Source organism: Balaenoptera physalus (genome assembly GCF_965194825.1).
Source record: "Balaenoptera physalus genome assembly, chromosome: 13".
Taxonomy (NCBI): Eukaryota; Metazoa; Chordata; class Mammalia; order Artiodactyla; family Balaenopteridae; genus Balaenoptera; species Balaenoptera physalus.
In genome coordinates, this window is record NC_138892.1 from 70,246,794 (window position 1) to 70,273,884 (window position 27,091).

The 27,091-nt window shown below is 37.4% G+C and overlaps 1 protein-coding gene across 2 annotated transcripts in view; it reads left to right on the plus strand.

Moving 5' to 3' along the window:
- The window catches only part of ADAMTS20 (ADAM metallopeptidase with thrombospondin type 1 motif 20), a 310,626-nt gene that overhangs the window by 52,028 nt on the left and 231,507 nt on the right, over window positions 1-27,091 (plus strand). Inside the window, exon 1 of one of the 2 annotated variants that reach the window (XM_082422520.1) lies at window positions 16,042-26,413. The exons of the other annotated variant lie outside the window; for it this stretch is intronic. The gene's annotated coding sequence lies outside the window, so the exon portion shown is untranslated. Of the gene's footprint in view, window positions 1-16,041; window positions 26,414-27,091 lie in introns of those variants that run through there. 2 annotated transcript variants of the gene reach the window in all.

Here is a 27,091-nt window from a genome sequence, read left to right on the forward strand (position 1 = left end):
TTAATTAGAAGTGTGAAGTGTAGATGCATCCATAGGCTTTCAAAATGCTTAACTGAGAAAGGAAGGGAAAAAACAAGTCTTAGCTTCATGAAGATGCAGTGCTGATGCAGAGTTAAGATGGAAGAGATTTGGTGATATATTTAGGCTGAGTGAAAAGAGTGAGGAGATGCATATATGATAAGGCAATATCTAAGGGGACATGAGGGAGTGGGGCCCAGAATAGGAGGAAGGAGATACTTTTGACCTCCTCCAGGCAAGGTGCTATATTTATGAGATGGATACATGAAAATATATTAGAAAAGGTGCAATGGAAATCTTGGACAGTATGATGGTCCCATGGATGGCTGTGGTTACCTCCTTGGAACACTTAGCACCCAGACTGATATGGCCACTGGGGTCCCCAGTGGTGACAAGTGCTTTGAACCTTATCCACCGCTCAGCTCAGGTCTGCTTTTGCACAGACACAATTTTCAAAACCTCATCCTTGAGGGATGTCCCCAGGAAAAAGTCAATGATCTCAGACTCCTTGATGGGCAGAGAGATGCAACTACTTTTTCTATTTTAGATGCTGCTCAACTATCTGCTTTTCTCTATGCTTCTGTTCTCTCTCTCTCTCTGCTTCTCTCAAAATTATCTTTGGTTATTTTTCTTACTCATGGTCCAACTGGATATTCTAACCCTTGCGTCCACTTGACCTTCCAGCTTCACAGCTCACCACCACCTGGCATTTTCTTCCCTATCTATTATTTTCAGGTTTCCAAGGTAAATCTGATTGACTTAGCTGTACTTTTTCTCTGTAATCTTTACACCAAGTTATGATATAGACATCTGGTGGACTTAATGTTGTGTTACCTTAGCATTAATTGTTGACACCTATCTAGCTTTCTATGAGGTGGAGAGGTAGAAGTATAGGGTCCATTGTTCACTCAGCAAAAACTGTGAGCAACAGAAGATCCTCCTAGGGGGGAAGTCTGAATAGAACAGGCATTCCACAGCGCCATTTTTTAAAAGCAGAATTTAAATTTCTGCTTCAATTCATCCATTTTACTCCCTGAACAGTGTTCTTTTTTAATTTACTAATGCTTGTATTAACAAACTTTGGTTGAATTTGATAGCGCATTTTCAGGCTTGGTGCTTATGGTACATACTTTCTAATTCACCTCAATTTTATATGCCGAGCAGCTTGAATTAAAACGATCAAATTCAGAAAATCTCTGTATAGTCAAAGCCATAAATGTGTAAGGTTTTGTTACTGCAAAATAGTAATGTAGCATTGTAGACAGTAACATGGCAATTCAAACAGCCTAGCATATATTTATAGTTGGCAGGGCACATTGGATCTCTTTCTGCCTCACTTAACTCTAGAATTAAGATTTGAACCTGATCCCCTCGTCCTTGAGTTTATCTACCTCTTTTCAAGAAAACAAATGATTTCTGTCTAAAGTTAATTATAATTTACATGCAGTAAATTTACCAAATTGCTTCCAGATCTGCACTTTTTTTTTTAAAAGAAGCAGACTAGAAAGAAATATTTGTTCTTCAAAAAGAATATTTGTGTTTGTCTAAATGTACATTTACTTTAGCTACATATATTCAGTTAGTTTTCTTTATAGTTGAAAATGGTGCCTAGAGAAACTTGAAAGAATTAGAATGGATATTGCTTTCTTCAATTACTTTATAGGAATGCAAATTCATTTGTGAAAACTGGCAAAAACATAACTTTCTGGGAAAGTTTTTTGTTATGACCAAAAGAAGAAAAGGAAAATATAATTTATCTCCTGTTTCAATACTGATTGATTGGCAGTAGCTGACTTAGGGCTGTGTTGAGAAAAAAATTTGAGAATGGAGGAAGTGGGTTATAGGGAACTGTTCCTTAATGATCTCTGCTATATGTATGGAATGGGTGCTGTGCTTCCCATCCCAATATTAATGCCATATCAGAAATAGGTGAAGAGCATTTCTACTAAAAACAAGCATGTCTGTAACAAACAAAATTTGGAATAGGAAAAAAAGCATGTATGACTGTATGTATATACTCTCATGTATGACTACATATGATTTTCTGATCCTCTTAGATATAGGCTATCCAATAAGTTACCAGAGACGTTTGACGTGGGAAAAGCATACTGTCATTTCTCCGATTTCCACTCCTGGGGACTATTTGGACATAAGGACAATAGGGCCTTGTGTTGTTCCTTTCCCAAGTACAGAGCAAAAATGGGACTCCTAATAACATAACACGACCCCAAATGCAAAGGAAAAATAGCCTTTTTAGATAAGGGAGGGTAGAGTGATAAGAAGCTGTAGAATGGGTCCTGAAGTTCATGTACTATCAGATCTGAGGCAAGAAGTTGAAGACAAGAAGTTGAAGAAAGGAAACTTACATTGTCATCTATAAGAAATAAGCAGGAATGTGATGTTGGAGGGTAGCAGAAAAGAGAATATGGGAGAGAGAAAAGAGAGAGACCAGGCACCATGTCAAGGGCCTGCAACTCTTAAATGTGGTCAGTAGAGACTTCCTGATTGTGGGGTGGTAGAAGAATTTTTAGCAACAGTGGTTCTAGCTTTCCATTCTATGATGTGATGTAAACTCTCTTTATCTTTATCTTCACAAACAATCAGTGTAAAACCACCAGTACATTTTGGGGGTGGGGAGAGTCTTGTCTATGTAAGCTCTGTAAAAAACCTGACACTGTAGCTATTTTTATAATTGCTCTTAGTCCTAATTTGGCCCACCATTCACACTGCTGCAGATCACCTCCTTGGAAAACTTAGATTTCTGTTTCTTGCCATATGGTGCAATTGTCACACTTTCCCAATATTCCCCCCAGAATCCCTTTACACAAGACTAAACAGGTATGGCAGACTTTTTTTTGTTTTATTTATGTACCTACTATAGACTGTACTAACTTCTAAGAAATATTTTTTCCTCCAACCCACTTAAAAATAAGTATGCATATTTGTACATTATGTTCACTACTATGCTCCCCATGATCGAAAACAGTTTTTGAAACATTGTAGGTGTTCAATAAATATTTGTTGAATAAAAAGCAAGTAAAATTTTTATAAAATAAGTTACTTTTATTACATGTGATGCAATCGGATATAATCTAGACTAATCACTAACACACTTAATTTTTAAAATGTGAATCAACAATCCACTAAATCGAGTATATGACCCACAAGTGGTCATGATCCACTGTTTGAGAAACATTGATTTAAACAATAAGGATAGGATTTCTGGGTCCAGCATGGTTATGCAAGCCAGCTGTAGCCCATATTTTCTGCTAATTACAACTAAAATACCAGGAAAAAAGACTAATAGAGGACTCTTAAAAATAAACAAAAGTAAGAGGAATGGAGTCAAAGAGAAGGCACAGGTATGCTTCCCACTTTTTTTCCCTTTTATGCTTTGCCCCAAGGGTGGACCCCGGTCACAGAACAGCAAGTCATGGAGTGGATGCATGAGGGCTAAAACTTAAATAGAAAGCCCATCTTTATAATCAGAAAAACCAGCAAAGGAGGCTCTGGGGGCTAGAGAGTGAAGAGAGATTCTCAGAGCAGAGAGAGCCAGAGAAGAGGATCCCTTACTTCTGTGTATAAATCTGCAGATATCTTGGGCTCATTTTTTTTTTTTTTTTTGTGGACTGGCTCAAGCAAACAGCAAAAGTGTTTTTTAGAACTGAACCAAGATTTGAACCACCACACGCAAAAAGTGAGGCAGAATTTGCGGTCTGAACCTAACCATCCTGATTGCCTGCTAAATAAAAATCACTGTGCTCCAGAGGATTATAACAGGTACTAGAGTCCATTGTATAATGGACATTCACAATATCCATTATAGAATCCAAAATTATTCAGCATACAACCAGGAAAACGTGGACAATTATCAAGGGAAAAGATCAATAGATGCTAAGTATTAAAATTATTAGACAAAGATTTTAAAGCAGCTATTATAGCTATATTTTATGAAAAAAGGAAAACATAATTGAAATGAATAAAACATAGAATTTGCCAGCAGAGAAATAGAAACTATAAAAAAGAACTAAATGGAAAGTTTAGAAATTAAAAATTAGAATCTCTAAATTAAAAAAAAAAATTCCCTTCGTGAGCTCCACGGTAGAATGTAGAAGACAGAGGAGTTTGAAAATAGGCAAGTAAATATTATGCAGTTTGAAGAACAGAGAGGAAAAAAATAAAGCAAAACGTCTGTGACAATATCAAAAGGTCAAACATACATGTGATTGGAGTTCCAGAAGGAGAGAAAAATGAGAATGGAGCAGTACGTAAACATTTTTGAAGAAATAATGGCTGGAAATTTTACAAATTTTGGAAAAGATAAAAATGTACATATTTAATAAGCTCAGTAAACCCCTAAACAAGATAAACTCAAAGAAAATAAAACTTAAACACATCATACTCAACTGCAGGAAAGTAAAAAAAAAATTTAAATCTTATAAGTAGGTAAACAAAAATGACACAGTTCATATAAGGAACAATGATTGAGTGATGGAAGTTTTCTCATAAAAAACATGAGGTCAGGGGTGAGGAGTGGCCAAGATGGTAGAGTAGGAAGACCCTGATCTCACCTCCTCTCAAGGTCAAACCAAAATTACAACAGAGAAACTATAAATGAAAAAAACCAGAAGACTAGGGAAAAAGATCTTCTACAACTAAAGATATAAAGAAGAAACCATAGTGAGATGGGCAGGAGGGGCAGAGACACAGTATAGTCAAGACTCATACTACTGGGTGGGTGACCCAGAAATGGGAGAATAATTTCAATTGCAGAGGTTCTCCCCAAGGAGTGAGGGGTCTGAGCCCCACTTTGGGCCCCTCAGCCTGGGGGTCCTGCACTGGGAAAATGAGCTCTCAGAATGTGTGACTTTGAAGCCAGTAGGGCTTACTTTTGGGATAGCCAGAGGGCTGTAGGAAATAGAGACTCCACTCTTAACAGGTGTACAGGGCAGAAGCAGTAATTTGGAAGGAGCCTGGGTCACACCCACCTGATGATCTTGTAGAATGCCAGAGACCCTGGCAGCAGCCCTCTTGGGGAGCTCGTTCTACTACTAGGACACTGGTACTGGCAAGTGCTATTTTGGAATCCTCCTCTAGCTTATTATCACTGAGACCTGGCCCCACCCACCAGCCTGTTGACCTAGAACTGGGATGCCTCAGGCTCAGAAGCTAGCCGAGGGGGGCATAGCCCCCACTGATCAGCAGGCCAGCTGCCTTTGGACCCCCTGAATCTCCAGCAACCCTGGTACCCAGTCCCACCCACCAGTGGGTTGACACCAGCTCCAGGACCCCCAGGACCTTGCAGCCAGAGATCCTGGGACCTGGCTACACCCACCAATAAGCTAGCACTAGCCTCAGGACCACCTGAACACTGACCCCACCCAGCAATGGGCAGACATCAAATCCAGGACACTCGGGGCCCTGTAGCCAGATACCCCAGGATCCAGTTCCACCCACCAGTGGGCCAGCACTAACCCCAGGACCTATCTCACCAACCAGTGGGCTGGCACTAGCCCCAGAGTCCCCTGGGCAGCAGACACACACAACAGCAGATGGACACCAGCTTTAGAACCACTGCAGCCCCACAGCCTGCCATGTCAGGATCCAGTATACCCACCAGCAGGCCAACACCTTGGACACCTTGGGCCACACAGCTAGCTGTGTCAGGAACTGGTCCTGTCTACCAGCGGGCTGACACCAGATTTGGGACACACAGCCTGGAAGCCAGTCACACCACCAGGAGCCAGCACTAGTCACAGGGCCCCCTGAATCTCTGCAGCCACTGACCTCATGACCCAGCTCCACCCACCAGCAGCTCCACACAAGGCAAGGCCTGGCAAGTAACCAGACAGGGGCCAGCAACATCTGTCAGATCACCACAGTCAGCCCACCACATTAGAAGTGTCCATGAAGCCCACATAGGAGGCACCCCTAGAGCATGTAGCTCTGGTGACCAAAGAGGAGAGTGCTGCTGGGACAAATAGGATGTCTCCTACAAAAGGCCACATCTCCAAGATCAGGAAACACAGTCAACCTACCAAATACATAAAAATAAAAACAGTGAATTAGGCAAAATGAGGCAACAGAGAAATATGTTCCAAATGAAGAAGCAGGAGTAAGTGGAGTGATGCTAAGCAATTTACCCAATAAAGAGTTCAAGATAATGATCAGAAATATACTCAAAAACCTCAGGAGAAGAAAGGATGAACACACTAAGAAGTTTAACAAAAAGAAAATATAAAGAAGAACCAAACAGAGCTGAAGAATATAATAACTGAAATAAAAATACACTAGATGGAATCAACAGTAGATTTAGATGATACAGAGTAACAGATCAGCAAACTGGAAGACAGAGTAGTGGAAATCACTGAATCTGAATAGAAGAAAGAAAAAGATTTTAAAAAATGAAGATAGTTCCACAGACTTCTGGGACAACATCAACATTATTAACATTTACATTATAGGGGTCCCAGAAGGAGAAGAGAAAAGGGGGCAGAGAACATATTTTAAGACATAATAGCTGAAAACTTCCCTAACCTGGGAAAGAAAACAGACATCCAGGTCCAGGAAGCACAGACAGTCCCAAACAGGGTCAACCCAAAGAGGACCACATCAAGACACATTGTAATTAAAATGGCAAAACTAAAGATAAAGAGAGGGAAAAACAACAAATTACATACAAGGGAACCCCCACCCCATAAGGCTATCAGCTGACATTTCACAGAAACTCTGCAGGCCAGAAGGGAGTGACATGATATATTTAAAGTAATGAAAGGGAAAAACCTACAACCAAGAATATTCTACCCAGTATGGCTATTATTCAGATTTGAAGAAGAGATCAAAAGTTTTACAGACAAGCAAACGCTAACAGAGTTCAATACCACAAAATCTGCTTTACAAAAGTGTTAAAAGGACTTGTCTAAGCAGAAAAGAAAAGATCACAGCTACAGGAATATGAAAATTACAAAACAAAAATCTCATTGATAAAGGCAAACATACAGTAAATGTAGTAGATAAACCAATAATAAAGTTACTAGGAAGGTTAAAAGACAAAAGGAGTAAAATCAACTCTGTCCACAATAAGTAGTTAAGGGATACACAAAATAAAAATGTGTAAAATATGATGTCAAAAACAGTAAATGGAGGGGGAGAAAAATGCAGGGTTGTTAAAATGCATTCAAACTTAAGGCATACACACACACACACACACACACACACACACACACACATATATACATCATGGTAACCACAAACCAAATATCTATAACAGGTATACACAGAATAAAGAGAAAAGAATCCAAACATAACACTAAAGAGGGTCATCAAATCACAAGGAAAGAGAGCAAAAGAAGAAGAAAGCAACAGAAAAGAACTATAAAAACAACCCACAAATTAACAATTAACAAAATGGAAATACGTAAGTACCTATCAATAGTTATGTTAATTGTTAATGGACTAAGTGCTCCAATCAAAAGATAGCTGAATGGATACAGAATGAAAGTGAGGGGATAGAAAATGGTATTCCATGCAAATGAAAATAAAAAGAAAGCAAGGGTATTTATATCAGATAAAATAGACTTGAAAACAAAGACTGTAATAAGAGACAAAGAAGAACATTACATACTGATCAAGGGATCAATCTAATAAAAAGATTAACAATTGTAAATATATATGCACCCAACATAAGGGCACCTATATACATAAAGCAAATATTAACAGACATAAAGGGAGAGATTGACAGTAACACAATAGTAGTTCAAAACCCTCAAGAACATTAGCAAATTGAATCTAACAACATATAAAAAAGATTACACACGACAGCCAAGGAGGATTTATCTCAGGTATGCAAGTCTAGTTTAACATTTGAAAATAAATTAATGTAATCCATCATGTAACAGACTGAAAAAGAAAAATCACATGATTATATGGAATAGATGCAGAAAAAGCATTTGGTAAAATCCGACAACGATTCATGATAAAAACTTTTGGCAAAATAGGAAGAGAGGGAAACTTCTACCTTAAAAAGAATATGTACAAAAAAACTTGCAGCTAACATCATACTTAATAGGGAGAAATGTGAAGCTATCCTGCTAAATTCAGGAAGAAAGCAAGGATGTTCCCTATCATCACTGTATTTCTATATCATACTGAAATAAAAACCATACAGAATGGGAAGGAAGAAATAAAACAGTCTTTGTAGATGACATGATTGTTTATGTAGAAAATCCAAAAGAATTGATAAAAACAACAAAGCAAAACAATTGATGGAACTAATAAATGATTATAGCAGAAGTTGTAGGATAAAAGGTTAATGTACAAGAGTCATTCAGTTTTCTACATACTGGCAATGAACAAGTGGAATTTGGGATTAAAAACGCATTACCATTTATATTACCTTTCCCCAAAACGATATATTTAGGTATAAATCTAACAAAATATGTACAAGTTCTGTATGAGGAAAACTACAAAACTCTCATGAAATATATCAAAGGAGAACTAAATAAATGGAGAGATATTTCATGGTCATGGATAGTAAGACACAATATTGTCAAGATGTCAGTTCTTGCCAACTTGATCTAGAGATTCAACAGAATCCCAATCAAAATCCAAGTAAGTTATTTTGTGGATATAAACAGACTGATTCTAAAGTTTGTATGGAGAAGCAAAAGACCCAGAATAGCCAACTCAATATTGAAGGAGAAGAACAAAGTTGGAGGTCTGCTACTAGGAAACTTCAAAACTTAACAATAAAGCTGCAATAATTGAGACAGTGTTGTATTGGCAAAAGGACAAACAAATAGATCAGTGGAACAGAAGAGAGAGCGTAGAAATAGACTCCCTTAAACATAGGCAACTGATACCTGACAAAGGAGCAAAGGCAAAAAAACTTGAACAAAAATAGTCTTTCAACAAATTATGCTGGAACAACTGAGCATCCACATGCAAAAAGTCAATCTAGATACAAACCTTACACCCTTCATAAAAATTAACTCAAAAGGGATCATAGACTTAAATGTAAAATGCAAAACTATAAAACTTCTAGAAGGTAACATAGGAGAAAATCTAGATGATCTTGGGTATGATGATGCCTTTTAAGATACAACACGAGACATGATTCATGAAAGAAATAATTGATAAATTGGACTCATTGAAAATAAAATCTTCTGCTCTGCAAAAGACAATATCAAGATAATTAGAAGACAAGCCAGACACTGGGAGAAAATATTTGCAAAAGACACATCTGGTAAAGAAAGTACTATTATTCAAAATATGTAAAGGTGGCGATCAAGATGGTAGAGTAAAAAGATGTGGAGCTCACCTCCTCAAACGAACGTATCACAAATGCATCAACGTGTGGAATAATCCTTACTGAAAACCAACCAGAAACTGGCAGAAGAACCCTTATACAACCAAGGCTGTAAGAAAGATATACACGTAATTGGGCAGGAAGGGAAGAAAAGCGATCAGGTAGGGACCTGTGCCCCTGGCAGGAACAGGGAGATTACATGAGCAGACACCCATTCTGGGCAGTGAGCAGGCTGAGCCACAGATTGCTCATCCCAATCCTGGGGTCCAATGTAGAGGGACAAGTCTCCTTGGCTGTTTGAAGGACTGCTAGGTCAGATAGAAAGGCTGGAAAAACCTGGACTCTGCTCATAACGAGAGAGGTCTGCCATAGCAGCTGCTGGGTTTCCTGTGACTGCCACACTGCACACCTTAGCCCAAGCTGAGCAAATGCTCCAGTCCTGCTCTCTCCATGCCACAGTGTGGTACTAGATCTGGGTCAGCTAGAACCAGGAAAAAGACTCGACTGTGGGATGCAGAGGTGACCTGGTCCTGGGGTGGAGCTGGGGGTGGGGCAGCAGCCATTTTTGGCACTTAAGCAGCACCGCAGAAGCTGCCAAGATCTCTGACAGTGACCACTGTACCACAGCTAACCTCCTGACACATGCTGAGAGTCCATGAGGGTCCCTGCCACCCCTGTGAAGCAGTTCCACAACAGGGCGGGGGTGGTGGAGGCAGGGGGCAGTGACTGGCTGTGAGATACAAAGGGGGCTTGCACCCAAAGCTGTGTCTGAATGGAGCTACAGATGCCTACACAAGTAGTGCATTGGACATCTGTCTGTGCAGGGACCCCACTTGCTTCAATACTCCCCTCCTCTGGGACAAATGTCCTGGTATGGGGATAGGGGAAATACACAACGAAAGGGAACAAAACTAGCTTGAGCCTGACACTCAAGGCTTCTGCTCCAGCAACTTGGGATCGGACTCCACCCCTGACGGTGGGTGATGGCCACTAAGCAGAGAGGAAGTCCTGCCTCACACCCACCATCAGCACTAGCCCTTCCAACCCCAGCCACACCCCTTACCAAGATGATAGCTGCCAGCACAAACTGAGGGAAACATAACTGGTGTCCATGTCAAATCCAGCCTTCCCACCAAACGTCTGTATAGGGACACTCGCATATAAGAACACCCCTTCAAGACTGTGATAGGTAACTGTTTCATCTACAGTCATAGAGGCAGAGAATGTTAACAGCAGCTCCACAGGGAAAATCTACCAAACATATAAAGAAGAACTAATATCTATCCTTCTCAAACTATTCCAAAAATTGAAGAGGACGGAACACTCCCAAATTCATTCTACTATTCTACTAAGGCCACTATTACCCTGACACCAAAACCAGACAAAGACACTACAAAAAACCAAAATTACAGGCCAACATAATTGATGAATGTAGATGCAAAAAACCTCAACAAAATATTAGCAAACCGAATCTGACAATGTATAAAAAGGATCACACCCCATGATCAAGTTAGATTTATTCCAGGGACACAAGGATGGTTCAACATTCACAAATGAATCAATGTAATATACCACATTAACAAAAGGAAAGATAAAAATTACATGATCATCTCAATAGATGCAGAAAAAGCATTTGCAAAATACAACATTGATTCATGATTAAAAACTCTCATCAAAGTGGATATAGAGGGAACATATCTCAACATAATAAAGGCCATTTATGACAAACCCACTACTAGCATCATACTTAACAGTGAAAAGCTGAAAGCCTTTCCTCTAAATTCAGGAGCAAGACAAGGATGCCCACTCTTGCCAATTCTATTTAACATGTTATTGGAAGTCTTAGCTACAGCAATCAGATAAGACAAAGAAATAAAATGCATCCAAATTGTAACTGAAGGAGTAAAACTGTCACCATTTGAGGTGACACGATACTTTATATAGAAAACCCTGAAGTCTCCACCCAAAAACTATTAGAACTAATAAATGAATTCAGAAAAGTTGCAGGATAGAGCATTAGTATACAGAAATATGTTGCTTTTCCGTACACTAATAATAAACTACCAGAAAGAGAAAGTAAAAAAAAAAAATTCCATTTAAAATTGAATCAAAAAGAATAAAATACCTAGGAATAAACTTAACCAATGAGGTGAAAGACCTAGGCTCTGAAAACTATCAAACAGTGATGAAAGAAATTGAAGATGATACAAAGAAATGGAAAGGTATCCTTTGCTCTTGGATTCGAAGAATTACTATTGTTAAAATGGCCATACTGCCCAAGGCAATCTACAGATTTAATGCAATCTCTATCAAAATACTCATGACATTTTTCACAGAACTATAACAAATAATCTGAAAATTCATATGGAACTACAAAAGACCTAGAATTGCCAAAGCAATCTTGAGAAAAAAACCCAAAGCTGGATGTATCATGCTCCCTGACTTCAGGCCATACTACAAAGCTACAGTAATCAAAACAGCCTGGTACTGGCACAAAAACAGATACATAGATCAATGAAACAGAACAGAGAGCTCAGAAATAAACCCATGCATCTGTGGTCAATTAATATATGACAAAGGAGGCAAGAATATACAATGGAGAAAAGACAGTCTCTTCAACAAGTGGTGCTGGGAAAACTGGACAGCTACATGTAAAACAATAAGATTAGAACATTTCCTCACACCATACACAAAAATAAACTCAAAATGAATTAAAGTCCTAAGTGTAAGACCTGAAACCATAAAAATCCTAGAAGAGAACATAGGAAGAACACTCTTTGACATAAATTGTATTTTTTGATATATGTCTCCAAAGGCAAAAGAAATAAAAGCAAAAATAAATGAATGGGACCTAATTAAACTTAAAAGCTTTTGCACAGCAAAGGAAACCATTGACAAAATGAAAAGACAACCTATGGGATGGGAGAAAATATTTGCAAATGATATTACAGACAAGAGGTTAATGTCCAAAATATATAAAAAGCTCACACAACTCAACAACAACAAAAACAAACAACCCAATCAAAAAATGAGCAGAAGACTTAAATGGGCATTTTTCTAAAAAGACATACAGATGGCTAACAGGCACATGAAAAGGTGCTAAACATCATTAATTGTTAGCGAAATGCAAATCAAAACAATGAGATATCACCTCACACCTGTCAGAATGGCTAACATCAAAAAGTCTACAAATAACAACTGTTGGAGAGGATGTGGAGAAAAGGGATCCATTGTACACTGTTGGAGAGAATGTAATTGGTGCAGCTGCTATGGTAAACAGTATGGAGGTTCCTCTTAAAACTAAAAATTGAACTACTATATGATTCAGCAATTCTATTCCTGGGTATATATCTGAAAAAAATGAAAACACTAATTCAGAAAGATCATGCACCCCAATGTTCATAGCACTGTTTACAATAGCCAAGATGTGGAAGCAACCCAAGTGCCCACCAAAAAATGAATGGATAAAGAAGATGTGGTATATATATACATAATGGAATATTATTCAGCTAAAAAAAGAATGAAATTCCATCACTTGCAGCAGTGTAGATGGAACTAGAGAATATTATGTTTAGTGAAATAAGTTAGACAGAGAAAGACAAATACTTATGATATCATTTATTTGTGGAATCTGAAAAATAACACAAATGAATGTATATGCAAAACAGAAACAGACTCACAGATATAGAAAACAAACTAGTGGTTACCAGTGGGGAAAGGGAAGATGGGTGGGGCACATTAGGGGTATGGGATTAGAAAATATAAACCACTATGTATAAAATAGATAAGCAAAAGGGATATATTGTATAGCACAGGGAATTATAGCCATTATCTTGTAATAACTTTTAATGGAGTATAATCTGGAAAAATACTGAATCACTCTGCTGTACATCTGAAATTAATATAATATTGTAAATCAACTATACTTCAATAAAAAAGAAAATATACAAAGAGTTCTTAAAACTCAACAGTAAGAAAGCAAACAACCCTATTAAAAATGGGCAAAAGACCTGAATAGACAATTACCAATGAAGATATACAGATGGCAAATAAGCATATGAAAGGATCTTCAACACCGTATGTCATTTGGGAATTGCAAATTAAAACAAGAATGAGATACCATTACATGCCTATTAGAATGGCCAAAATCCAAAACACTGACACCACCAAATGCTGACAAGGATGTGGAGCAGCAGAAATTCTCATCCATTGCTGGTGGGAATGCAAAATGGTGCAGCCACTTTAGAAGACAGTTTGGCAGTTTCATAAAAAAGTAAATATACTTTTACCTTATAATCCAGCAACTGTGCTCTTTGGTATTTACCCTAGGATTTGAAACTTCCATCTACACGATTCTGCACACAGCTGTTTATAGGAGCTTTATTCATAATTGCTAAAACTTGCAAGCTATTGAGATGTCCTTCAGTAGGTGAATGGATGAACTGTGGTACATCCAGACTATGGAATATTATTTAATACTAAAAAGAAATAACCTTTCAAGCCATGAAAAAACATGGAGGAAACAAATTCATATTACTAAGTGAAAGAAGCCAATCTAAAAACGTTACATACTACACGATTCCAACTATATGACACTCTAGAAAATGTAAAATTATGGAGACAGTAAGTCTTTCATGAAGACACACACAAAAATTCTTAACAAATATTAGTAAATTAAGTCTAACAATTCATAAAAAGGATAAGACATTATGATAAAATAGAACTTGTCCCATGAATGAAAGGCTAGTTAATATTAAAAAAAATCAAACAAAATTCACCATATTAACAGAATAAAGGAGAAAATCCATACGACCCTTTTAATTCGTGCAGAAGGAGCCTTTGACAATATTCAACATACATTCATGATAGTCTCAAAACTAGGAATGGTAAGGAGCTTTATCAAATGAATAAAGAGTATCAACAAAAAAGCCTACAGCTTAACATCATATTTAATGGTGAAAAACTGAACTGTTTCCCCCTGGGATTGGCAGCAAGCCGACATTGCCTGCTTTTACCACTTCTATTCATCTTTAGAGTAGGGTCCTAGCCATTGAAAAAAGACAGAATAAAGAAATAAAAGACTTAAAAAGCTGAAAACAAAAAAGTAAATCTGTTCCTATTTGCAAATGCTACCATTATTTATGCAGAAAATTCAAGGAGATCAACAAAATATTTCCTAGAATTTACAAATGAATTTAGCAATGTCATAGGATACAAAGTTCATATGCAAACGTTAATTGTATTCTTACATATTGAAGCAAACAATTGAAAAACAAAATTTTAAGAATCCATTCTGAGTAGTACCCAGAAAAACCCCAAATCAAAACTTAAGATATCTAGGAATAAATCTAATAGAAAATGTTTGACATTTACACTGAAAATGACAGATATTTCTGAGAAAAATTAAAGAAATGCTACATAAATGGAGAGATATAATAAAGACTCATTATTCTTCAGATGGCCAATATTCTTAAGGTCCCCAAACTGACTTCTAAAATCAATGAAATCCCAATCAAAATTCCAGGGGTTTCTTTTGGTAGAAATTAACGTTTTCGTAAAACTTCCAAGGAAATGCAAAGGATCTAGAATAAACAAAGCAATAAAAAAGAAGAAAGTTGGAGGATTTACCCCAGTAAATTTCAAGCCTTACTATAAAGTTATAGTTTGCTATTGGTGATAAAATAGACACACACATAAGTAGAACAAAACAGAGTCTGAATGGGAAAAAATAATCAACCTTACTATACATCATACATAAACATTAGTTTAAAAGCAATCTAAATATGAAATCTAAAATGATAAAATTTCTATAAGGAAATATAGGAGAAAACATCAGAGATTTCTTAATTAGAACATAAAAACTTGAGTCATAAAAGAAAAAATTGATAAATTGGATTTCATCAAAATTTAAAACTTTGCTCTTCAAAACACACAATTAAGGGAATTCCTTGCTGGTCCAGTGGTTAGGGCTCTGTGCTTCCACTGCAGAGGGCACGGATTGAATCCCTGGTCAGGGGAACTGAGATCCCACAAGCTGAGCAGCGTGGCCTAAATAAATAAATAAATAAAATTTGTTTAAAAAAACACACACACAATTAAGACAATCAAAAGGCAAACCGCAAACTGGTAGAAATTATTTTTTGCAACATGTATCAGACAATGAACTTGTATCCAGAATATATAAAGAACTGTTTCAAGTAAATAATAGGACAAACATCCTAATGGAATATGATATGCTCAAAGTTATTAGTCATCAGGGAAATGCAAATTAAAACCACATTGAGAACCCACACATAAAAGTGTCTAAGATTTTAAAAACTGACCCAAACTGGAACTAACCCAAATGCCTATCAAAAGAATGGATCCACAATTTTCTGTATAGTCAGACAATGGATACTACTCAGCAATAAAAAGGAAGATATTATCAATACACATAACCACATTGGTGAGTCACAAAATCATTATTCTGTGTGAAAACACCTGGGTAAAATAAACTACATGGTCTATGATTCCATTTATATAATATCCTAGAAAATGCAAACTAATTTATAGGGATAGAAAGATCAGTGATTGCCTAGGGACCGTATGAAGGGAGGGATGGATTACCAAGGGGCACATGAAAACTTTTGGAGGTGATGGAAATGTTTTTCTTGATTGTAGTGAGGGCTCAGGACGTAAATGTATAAAAGTCTTTCAACTGAAACACCACACACACACACACACCACTTTTATCTTTGCAATAAACGAAAAGGAGAATCATAAATTGGAGACCCCTCACACTGTATTTAAAAGCAACCTACAATTAACTTTAAAACAAGTTACTTTATCCAGACTAACTGAAGGGTAAAAGCTTTGAAAAACCTCAGCTGTTCCAGTCAGTGCTTTCATGCATTTAAGTAATGGGTCGTGCTTAGAGAAGCTCTATTTCCTACCCTACACCAAGAAAAGCTGTGTTAGGCTGCAACTTTAAACCCTACCCCCAGCACATTCGTTAAGTTTGAATTCCAGCTGACGATCTCTCAGTCACTTGAAATTTTCCCCTAAATTTTTTTTTTGTTATCCTTTGGCTGATGGTCTCCAAATACAAACTCCTGAAGAAACCTTATGGCAGAATAATTTCCTCCTAATGCTGACTCGGGAGAAATGTTCCTTGTTGTTTGTTGATTTTTAACTCCTCTGGGTGGCAGTGGAGAGGCTGAAGCTACTGAATTTGTCTCAAAACAGAGGGTATTTGTATACAGTTTTATGTTATACAGTACATCAGACACTTCAAATTCCAAAGTGTTGTTATAATTGTTAAATAATACATCACTGAAATTTAAGTCTTAATGTAGAACATTCCAGTCCTCCACAAACATTTATGAGCTCCATTTTTCTTCTGCTTATTAAACAACAATCTTCCTGGCACATACATAGTACTGTGCATCCTAGCCAAATAAACCACCGTCAGATGAAATTAGTTAATATTAATGCATATTTCATGCAAGGTTGCAAACAAGCTTAATACCCACCTTCTATAAATAAGATCATTTGATGTTAGCATGTGAAACTTCAGTCATCTTGACGTTTTGAGTCTCAATTCATTTAAACATAGATTTGTCAAGGTAGCGTGCATTTTGATTGCTGTTAGATCTAGTGATGTGATACACAGAGGCGATTTTGCACCTGTGGAAAGGATTACCAATAGTTTTGCCTTGCCAACAGTTACCACTCTGAAATAGCGTGAAATACTGCAGATCATTGCTCTGTGTGAACACAATCGTTGTACTGAGCTGCCTTGTAAAGAACTGTGATCTTTGAACTTTGGGAGTTGCTTAGGCGCCTCAGAAATGAAAGAGCAGTTAAGTGGGAAAGTTTTAAAGTCGGCATTGCAAAATAATTTTCCTAAAATGATTACACCGAAAGAAAAAAAGGGAGGAGGAACACCCTTTCCATTCAATTCTCATTCTTCCGAGACTCAAGAATGAGATTATAAAATTAAAAACTAAATTTTTGTATCAAACTGTAAGCATCTAGTTTGGAGTTAGTAACAGAACTCTCTCACTGATACTTTTTATTTTTTTGGCTCCCCTCAGTTAGGTAGAAAGTATGAGAAAAAGCAAGTAATACAGTCAGTGCTTGTGGATTTGCCGCCAAGCAGTTCCGTGAAACAGAACAGAGAATATTTGCCTCTCCAGTGAGTACTCCTAAGAATCCGCATTATCTCCCCAGAATACACCCTTATGTTCTGTGGAGTCCCAAGTTCGGTGCTGAAATTCAGCTGAATTACCAGAGGAGGTTCTGATCTGCCAGTGGGAAAATACTGTGTGTCTTAGAACACTCATAGACCACAAGCATGGCAGGAATTTGTCAGTTAAATTGATCTCATTTATTCATTTTTTTAAAAAGCTGTATTTATTCCATCAAGCAGTTTGGAACTATTTCATCCTACTCTTCACTCTACCCTCCTTCATATTCCTCATTTTTCTATGTATTTATTTTATTTAAACCCCACTGTTTTTTTCTTTGAAATCATTTTCATGATGAACTATGGAACAAAGGATGTGAGAGGTGGAAGGGGCTTTAAAGATCATCTAATCCAATGTTCTCATTTCACAGTTGAAGAAATGAGGGTTCAAGATGTGAAGCTACTCATCTAGTATTGCTAGAGGGTTGCAGAGCCCAGGGCTATCTCTTTGATTCCCCAGCTTGTAGTTAATGCTCTTTCTGTCTTTCCTTACTTGCTCTCAAGACACATGATCTCTCCCTTTTGGGGGGTGGGGTATTTGAGCTAAGTTTTTACATTGGCAGTCTTAACGTGGTATAATGGAAAGGCATCAGTAATTCTGCTTGAAGCAACATTTCTTCACTGCTGGCCAGTATGCAGGGAATTTCCACCATTAGATCATCAAAAAAAGAATGTCTACTGTTTCTTATGAATGGACGTTGGTTCCAACACAAAGATTTGCCCTATTGAAAACTCCTACAGTGATTTTGGCAAAATGGATATTCTATCCCTTGATCCTTACCCTTTGACATTCATTAATCCCAACTCATCTCATCAGATACAAGGAAAATTACAGTCACCCTTTCTTAGGACACTGGTCACCAATCCCGAAGAATGTACAAGGGAATTTCTGATGTTATACTTCCTAAGTGTGTAGATTTCACAATTGTTCTAAACAAAGAGATACTGTATTAATGGTTCAGAAGTAATTAGGAGGAAGGAAGGAAGGAAGGAAGGAAAGATAAGAAGAATGAAAAAACTGATGGGAAAAAAGGAAGAAAGTCTAAATACCATTAATTGTTACCATTAATTGTTACATACCCTAACCTGGGTATGGCCAAGATGACAAGTTCTATGGGCAGATAGAGCCAGATAAGATTTGTCCAAACTAATAAAGGAGCTCAGAAGTGAAACACATTTTCATTAGATTATTAAAGGAGACTCTCTTGAGTCCATAAGAATAAAGGGATTGGAATAAGGGTTTTTCTAAGATAATAATAGCCATATAGAGTGAATAGAGAACTCATGAGTTTTAACCACTGCTAGAAGTTGCCCTTATCTGGTCCATCAGTGTCTTCTGGTCGTAAATGGGCTTAGGGTTCCTCATTCCCCCACCACTTTAGCATAGGTGGAATGGCAGGCATAGATTCCTTTTATTTATTTATTTACTTGTAATTGTAACAAATCAAATTTTTCCAATTTAGTGTCTTTGAAACTTCACCCTTATGTGTGTATAGGTACAATGTTGTCACCCATGGTGAATAGAGTGATAGATTATGGAATCACTGTATAAGAATAGAATAATAGGGTATGCTGATTTTGTTTTTTCTATATTTTTTATATACATGTCTATTTTATTGAGATATAATTGACATACGGCACTGTATAAGTTTAAGGTGTATAACATAGTGATTTGACTTACATACGTTATGAAAGGATTACCACAATAGGTTTAGTGAACATCCATACAATATTAAAGAAATAGGAGAAATACCAGGATTGATGGTAGCGGGGGTGTGGTAAAGGAGGAGGAGGGGGTCAGGATCTTCAGTTTTGCTCTTGATAACTGGATGAACGGTGATGACATTCACTGGACAGAGTACACTGAATAAAGAAGCACACAGGGAAGGACTCATTCAGATTTGGAGATGAGAAGTAGGACAGATGTGGGAGATTTGGCAAGTAGCTGCATATATGGGTCTGGAGCCCAAGTGAGAGGACTGGGTTGAAGAGAAGATTCAGTTTAGTGACGCAACTGAAGCCATGAGAACAGAAGCTACTCCCTATGGAGAGTGTGAGGTCGAGAATTAATGAGGATTGAAGGCTGAAATTTTGAGAATACCTACATTAATGGGATCCTCAGAGAAGAACGCACATCTGATTTCTATGGTGACAAATTTTTACCTGTTGAATCACAAAATAGTAACTATATTGTACATTCACACTGTTTGCTCCCCAATACTTAGATCCTTTTAAAACTAATATATATTTCAATAAGTACCAAATGACTCCATTCCTGTAAGTATATGCAGCAACGTCGTCACAAACAACAAAATCAAAGCTCTAAGGGCTAGACAGGGTGCATCTGATTTGCCTCCCACCCCAGACTGGTGACATACATGTGTGGGCTGTTATCTTGTCAGCTTTCACAATGTCTTTGCAGTAGGTGTCAAAACAGCAATCAGGTAAGCTGATTATGGACCTCGACATACCTGACATTCTTCGCCCAAGCACAGGGGTTTATTCTTCTTTCTTTCATTCTTCATTGGTGCTTCTGTATCTTCAAAAACTTAACAAAAATATTTCAAGGACATGTAGCATTTATAAGATGTTGATTGACCAACAGCAATAAAGTTAAAAGTAATGAGGATTCCTATGAGCTATGCTGTTTTTAAGGAAGCATTAATGACTGATATAAACTGAGCTACTATTAAATCCATGTGGGCAGTTTGAATACTTTAAAAGAAGATAATGGAGAAGGGGGAAAAGACAGTGAAAGTAAATTAAAAGAAATAGGAGTAGGTAAAGGTGCACTGTGTCAACCATCAAGTATTATTTGGTTATACCTTGAGAGTTAAAACACATTTTTTCTCATATTTAAAAAATTTTTATGTGTTATGTTTGCTCCGTAGAATTAATGCAGTGTTAGAAGGCTGGTCTCTGCTATCGCCATGGAGGTGTGCCAGTGAAACAGGATATTATCTTAAGATTAAAAAGACATTTTCTTTATTTATTTACATCCACAATCGGGGAAGAATACACTTGTAGCCCCTTACTGCCACATACTGAGGATCACTGCCATGCACAGAATTGCAGCCATTCACATCAATTTGGAGGATCCCAGGGCCACTAGAGCAAAGTGCATTCTCTCAAATTGGAAGCAGAAGCAAAGAGTTCCACTGAGTAAATTCATGTTCCATATTTAATCGAAAAAACAAGATGCAAATTGATTCTGGATCCAAGCGGGAAAAGATCATAGTCACGTCACAAAATGTCTGTGACTGGACAGCTCTTCCCAGTCTTTGGTCGTAGCACAGCCAGTTTGATGTCATCCAGACCATTTCCCCCGTCCACAACTTTGTCTATGCTGTGACAGCTGTGCCTGTGTACCTCGAGCAAAGAGCAAAGGACTGAAAGATAAGAAAGAGAAACTCTTGCTCACGAATGTCCTGTTTTAAAGCTTGGGGGTCAGGACACAATTGTACTGCGCCTGTCATGGGGCCATGTGGACAATGGCACCCAGAACAATGCCCTGTGTTTCTAATGACATAGCCAGTGTGGCACTTCTGAGCATCATATATATATTTTTTTAAGTTGGAATAAGTTTTCCTGTTATATCTCAGGATACCTAGTATCACTAGAAGCTTTTATCTTAAAAGAAATTTTCTTTTATTTCCAGAGCATTTATAATTACCAAATAATTGTTTTAAAGATTGTTTAGTAGTTTCCTCAGTGTACAGTGGGTCATTAATTACTGTTTTTTAAACAGATTGAGAAATGTATATTATCTTGAGATAAAAACTTTCTGTATAAGTAAATAAATCTTATCTAAGATGGTTTGTGTATACTTTATTTCCATATTGTGGAAGAGAAATTTTAGCTCTAAATAAGTAGTGGTAGTATCTTTAACTCTGACTTTAAGGTACTTTCTCAGAGTATTTTGTCACTTTTGGAAATTGGGTGGATTATTATTATTTTTTTTTGCGGTTACATTGTTACAGGTTCTTTGGCGAAGGCCAACTTATTCCACTCATCTTATTACACTGCCCAGAGCATCTTGAGGTGGCAGCAGCTGTTCTGCTTAGAAGCTGGTGTAATTAGTGTTCTGGATCCAACCCATCTTTGTTTTAGGGGAGGTACAATTTGGCCTGTTAAAAAAAAGTTTTTTACATTTGATGTGTTGTCCGTGTAAAGGGAAGATCCTCATCCACTCCTCTGTGGAATTCTGGGAGAGTGAGGCATATTTAACATTATTTTCCAAATCTCCTATGTGAACAAGTATGTCAATGAAATAGACATCCTTCATCACCACAGTTTGAGCTATTTGTCCCCTATCTTGCATTTCTGTTCCATTTTGCACAGTACTATTTGAAGTCGTTTATAGGTGAGATGTTTGTTAGATACAGAACTTGTTCACCAAATCAGCTAAGAGGAAAACCACTTTAGGGATTTCTGTATGATCTAAAACATAGACTTGATTTTTATTTTAAAAATGGCAATCACTGTATAGTGACTTAATGCATACTTTCAAAACCCATCCTAACAAAGCTCTACTTGACTGTTACTGCACGTGCAGATTGCTTTAGTGATGAATATGCCTTTTGCAAACTCAATATGCACATGGTAGCGAATAGCATCTCAAATTTAGGGAAATTATAAATTTATCTTTATGTCTTCAATGGAAAATAGAGAGGGACAAATATTTTCATCATTTAGTAGAAGAAAAAATTGAAACATAAGTGTGCATAATCCAGGCAAAATCATATCAGTAAGCCTGGTCTTCTTGATTCTACCTTTGTGCTTCCTTTCTGGCCATGGCAAGTATTAACCACCTTCTGATCTATCATGGTGCCCCATCGATGAACAACTGAATGACCCTCTTCTCATATCCTTTTCACTTTAATATCTTTTTACTTCTATGTTAATATTCTGTCTATATGCTCCAGATTATAATTATACTTTAAAAGGGATTTTGCCTAAATTGGGCAGCTAATCTATAAAGAGCAATATATAAGATGTCTATAAGCTATTTTTGCTATTTATACCAGTGGGTACAAAAATCTAATTGCAAGAAAAGTTGCAATTAAACGTTACTCAAATATGATGCACTGTGGGGCAAAGTATATTATGCATTGTACGTCAATCTGTACACATGTACCCAAACCAAATCCTTGCTCCTCATCAGACATTCTTAATCATATTACCGGCATTTATAGCTATCTGAAATTACTGCATTTACTTGTTGATTTATTATTTGTCTCCCATCATGACTATGTAAATTCCAGGAGAGTAGGGGCTTCTGATGGTCTTTTCCATTGCTGTATCCCAGGTGCTGTATCTCCAACACTTGACACAGACAAGATACCCAGTAAATATCAGTTGAACGGATAAATAAGTGAATAAATGAATGAATGAATACTATGTATCAGGATCTGCATCTGGGGCCTGGAAGATTCCTAGATCTTCCTTCTAAACATTTTATTTTATAATTGGAAAAATGGAGTTTGAAGGAGAAAAAGTAGTTTGCAGCAAGCTACTTGGGATTATTAATAGTACACCTGGGACTAAAATATGGTCTCTTAATTCCTGGTCTAGTGTACTTTGAAATGCAATTCAACTTGATTATGAATGGTGGTGATTTTTTATATGGAAATGGTAGAAATTCCTTCTCCAATTGGTTCAAGTAGAGATCCTAATTAGAATACATTATAGTAATTAGAAATGACTGTGTATGAATAGAAGTATATGAAGAATAGGTGAATAAAAATACAACTTTGCATGTATAGTCTAATAACAACTATGTACAACATATCTATGTCAATTAATAAGAGCCAGTGGATGTAAGTGGTTATAAGTTGAAATAGATATGACTTTTTCTATAAAATTAAAATTAATGAAGGATCATTCTTATTTTAACTCTTAGAAATTCTGCTTCTTGCTTCTTTTTAGAGAGTGTTAGCTTCTGGCGTTGTTTTGAACATTGCTTGGAATTATTTGTCTTTTATTCAAAGACTTTGTATCACAATATAAATGTCCACATACAACTCTGCTTCCAATGTCTTTTGATAAATCAGTCCCTGGCCTCTTTGAAATCCTGAGTCTGTTATTTCTTCTATCTTTCCTATGCAGACACCTCACCACCCCAAAAGAAATATATTGCTCTTATACTTTTTGAAATATTAATTTACATTTTTTACAGGAATGGATCATTACAAATATAGCTTTACAGATAGTTTACAATCACTGATGATAGGTAAGCTGGAAGGAAAAGACTCCTGAATATTCCATGAGGTAGAAGAATATTTCACTTCGAAAACTTTCCACAGTGTAATGACTAAGTCTTTCCACAGTGTAACAATGGAGAGAACTTTCACGTGGAAGTGGTATCCTATTCTGAGCTTACTCCCAGACTCCTATCAGTTAAAATTTCTTGACTTTGAACCTTTGTCATACAGTTCATTAGCAGACCTTTGTAATATGTTTCAAATTGGTTGGAAACCTAGTATAATATTGTAGTGTACAGGTTAAAATTCAATAAGAAATACCAAGGAAAATATCAGCTCTATATCATTTTCTTTGATTTTCACTTTTTGAATGTTTGAACTAAGTCAGTATTTTGAAAGTAAATCCTTGAAGGGTCCTGTGCTGACAGGGCAAAGTGCAAATTCTTCCAAATGCCTTTCCAAATGCACCTGCTGGGTTGGTTTCCCTCTGCTCCTCGTTCTCTCCCCTGGGACCTCGTTTGCCTTAACCCAGCAAGACTCACGATCTTTCCACTCTCCCTGACACTGCTCATGCGTTTTCTCTGCTTAAAACCTTCTTCTACTATTTCCATGTGTGCCCCTCTTTTAATACCCAGTTAAGGGACTTCCCTGGTGGTGCAGTAGTTAAGAATCCGCCTGCCAATTCAGCGGACACGGGTTCGATCCTTGGTCCGGGAAGATCCCACATGCCGCGGAGCAACTAAACCCAAGAGTCACAACTACTGAGCCTATGCTCTAGAGCCCACGAGCCACAACTACTGAAGCCTGTGCGCCTAGAGCCCGTGCTCCGCAACAAGAGAAGCCACCGCAGTGAGAAGCCCGCGCACCGCAATGAAGAGTAGTCCCTGTTCACCGCAACTAGAGAAAGCCTGCGCGCAGCAACGAAGACCCAATGCAGCCAAAAATAAATACATGAATAAATAAATTTTTTTTAAAAAAGTAAAGGGTTGGAGGAAGATATACCATGCTAAACTAATAAAAAGAAAGCTGGAGTAGCTATATTAAAAAAAAAAAAAAACAGTTAAAATATCACCTCTATCATACCATTATTTTCTAACTTCTCTCTGTTCCCCATAGAATATTTGTAACTTCCTTCCTTACCACATAGTATTTTGTATTTACCTCTGATCACATTGTGCAGTGATTGAAACAATGTTTGTCTACCCCAGTAACAGATTCAATAAATCTGTTTGAATCAGAAACTGAGACTTGTTTCTGTTTCTCCAGGGTCTAGAACAATACCTGGCACCCAGTAGGATCTCAATAATTATTCAGTGAGTCATGGCACATGAAGGAATTCATTAGTGACATGAAACAAATGGTTTATAATTTGTATTAATTTGCTAAATGTGAAAAACGTGGTGAATACAGAGATTGCCCCCATATGACTTAAGTAGTCGTATTTAGGAAAACAATAAAAACATTTGAGGCATATGAAAGGCCAGGAAAAAAATTAACATTGTTTCAACTTTGCACATTTAAGCATAATAAACACATGCTATGATTTAGCAGCTTAAAATAAGGTGAAAAATTAGACAGCACACAACCATATGTTCTTATGAGAAACCTTGGAAAATTGTTAGAACTCACTAGCCTCAAAATTTTAGTATATTTTTTTACAGTAGGAATAAAGTTCAAGGGCAGTTGATTTCAGTTTATTTGAAATAATATAGACTATTCAAGGATATCTGTTGGTAGATCCAAAATTGGAATACAAATGGGATTTTGCTACAGTTAATTTATAGAGTGTCTGTTTGTCTTATTTCATTGAACTTTTCCTCACTCAATACCTCTCTGTCTTTTCCACTCCATTTCCCACTCTCTGTATAGATGAATTTCTTTCCTTTTCGCATATGTGCTCAATATGGAAACAGTAATTATTTTTTTCCTGATATATGTAACATGATATATAAGGATATATATTCATATACATACATATATGTTTGCACACATACATGCCTGTGAATTGAATAGCTTTCTTTATTGAGTACTTAATATATACAAAGTTTGTGTCAAGAGAATATTATACTAAGTCTCATGTCTTTCTTTCTTTCTTTTTTTTTTTTTTGGCCACGCCAAGCAGCTTGTAAGATCTTAGTTCCCCGACCAGGGATGGAACCTGGGCCGCGGCAGTGGAAGCACAAACTCCTAACCACTGGGCGGCCAGGGAATTCGCATCATTGCTTTCTTCTAACTCCCCTTCAAGAAAGGTATTAGCCCCATTTCACAAACTGAGGCTCAGAGATAACCTCCGTTAGGAGGTGCATTGAATAGGCAATGGAATGTCTGATTGAACTTTTCAACTTTTTTTAACTAGGGAAGAATCTTTTAAAAGTTGCTCACAATTTTCTCCATCTAGAGGTGGAGCTGCAAGTCACCAGTGGAAGAGACTTCGATTTGGTGGTGGAGGTTATGGGAATCACCAGAAACAAAGCTTAAGTTGCACAAGTGTAAGACAAATACCACCTAATGTCCCTGGAGGAAACAGTGAAGCAACCATGAACTTGAAAGCAAACGCTTCCGCTGAGATGTTAGAGCTTCTATTTAGTACTAAATACTTGGTAATTTTTAGCAGGACCATTCCACACTGAAGACAGAATCTCTCCTCCATCCCACCAAGTCTGCTTTTAAGATGCCAAATGTCTAAAACTATTGATTATTATTGAGAGGGGTGTGTGTGTGTGTGTGTGTGCGTGTGTGTGTCAGAGAGAGAAAAAGAGATTGAGAGAGAGAGAGAGAGAATTCTTTTTTTGCTTAGACACTGCCGTTACAAGGTCATGAGACTAGACTGTAGCAGAAAAGTGCAGACCTGATTTCTTCATCTTACTGTAGGAAAAGCTACCAAAATAACCAGGCTACACATCGCATGACACTAACGTGACTTCACTTTGGTATCCTACGCAGGGTGTTATTTAAGACTAATTTAGCTGCCTTTGGGAACCCTGCTGGATTGCCCACTGTTATTTCCTCCTCTGGGCCATGGGGCCCAAGCACACTTCGTGAGTGCAGGAGGGGGTTTTCTGCCTGAAGAACTGTGTGTTTCCACTGTCATGTTCCCATCGGGGCTTTGAGGAGGGGAAGGCAGAGGCAGGGGCAGAAACAGAAGCTGGGTGTGGAGCTATGTGGAGATAGGAATTTGAACTCTTCCTCCTTTGTCTAGTACTGTGGGTGGTTAATCTAGGTACTGAAGGTGACATTGACATCTAGAGTTTCCAACTGGTGGGTGGAAGTAAAAGGAGGTGTGTTGGCCTTGGCCACCTCTAGTGCTGGATCCATACTTCCATTACTCCAGGGTAT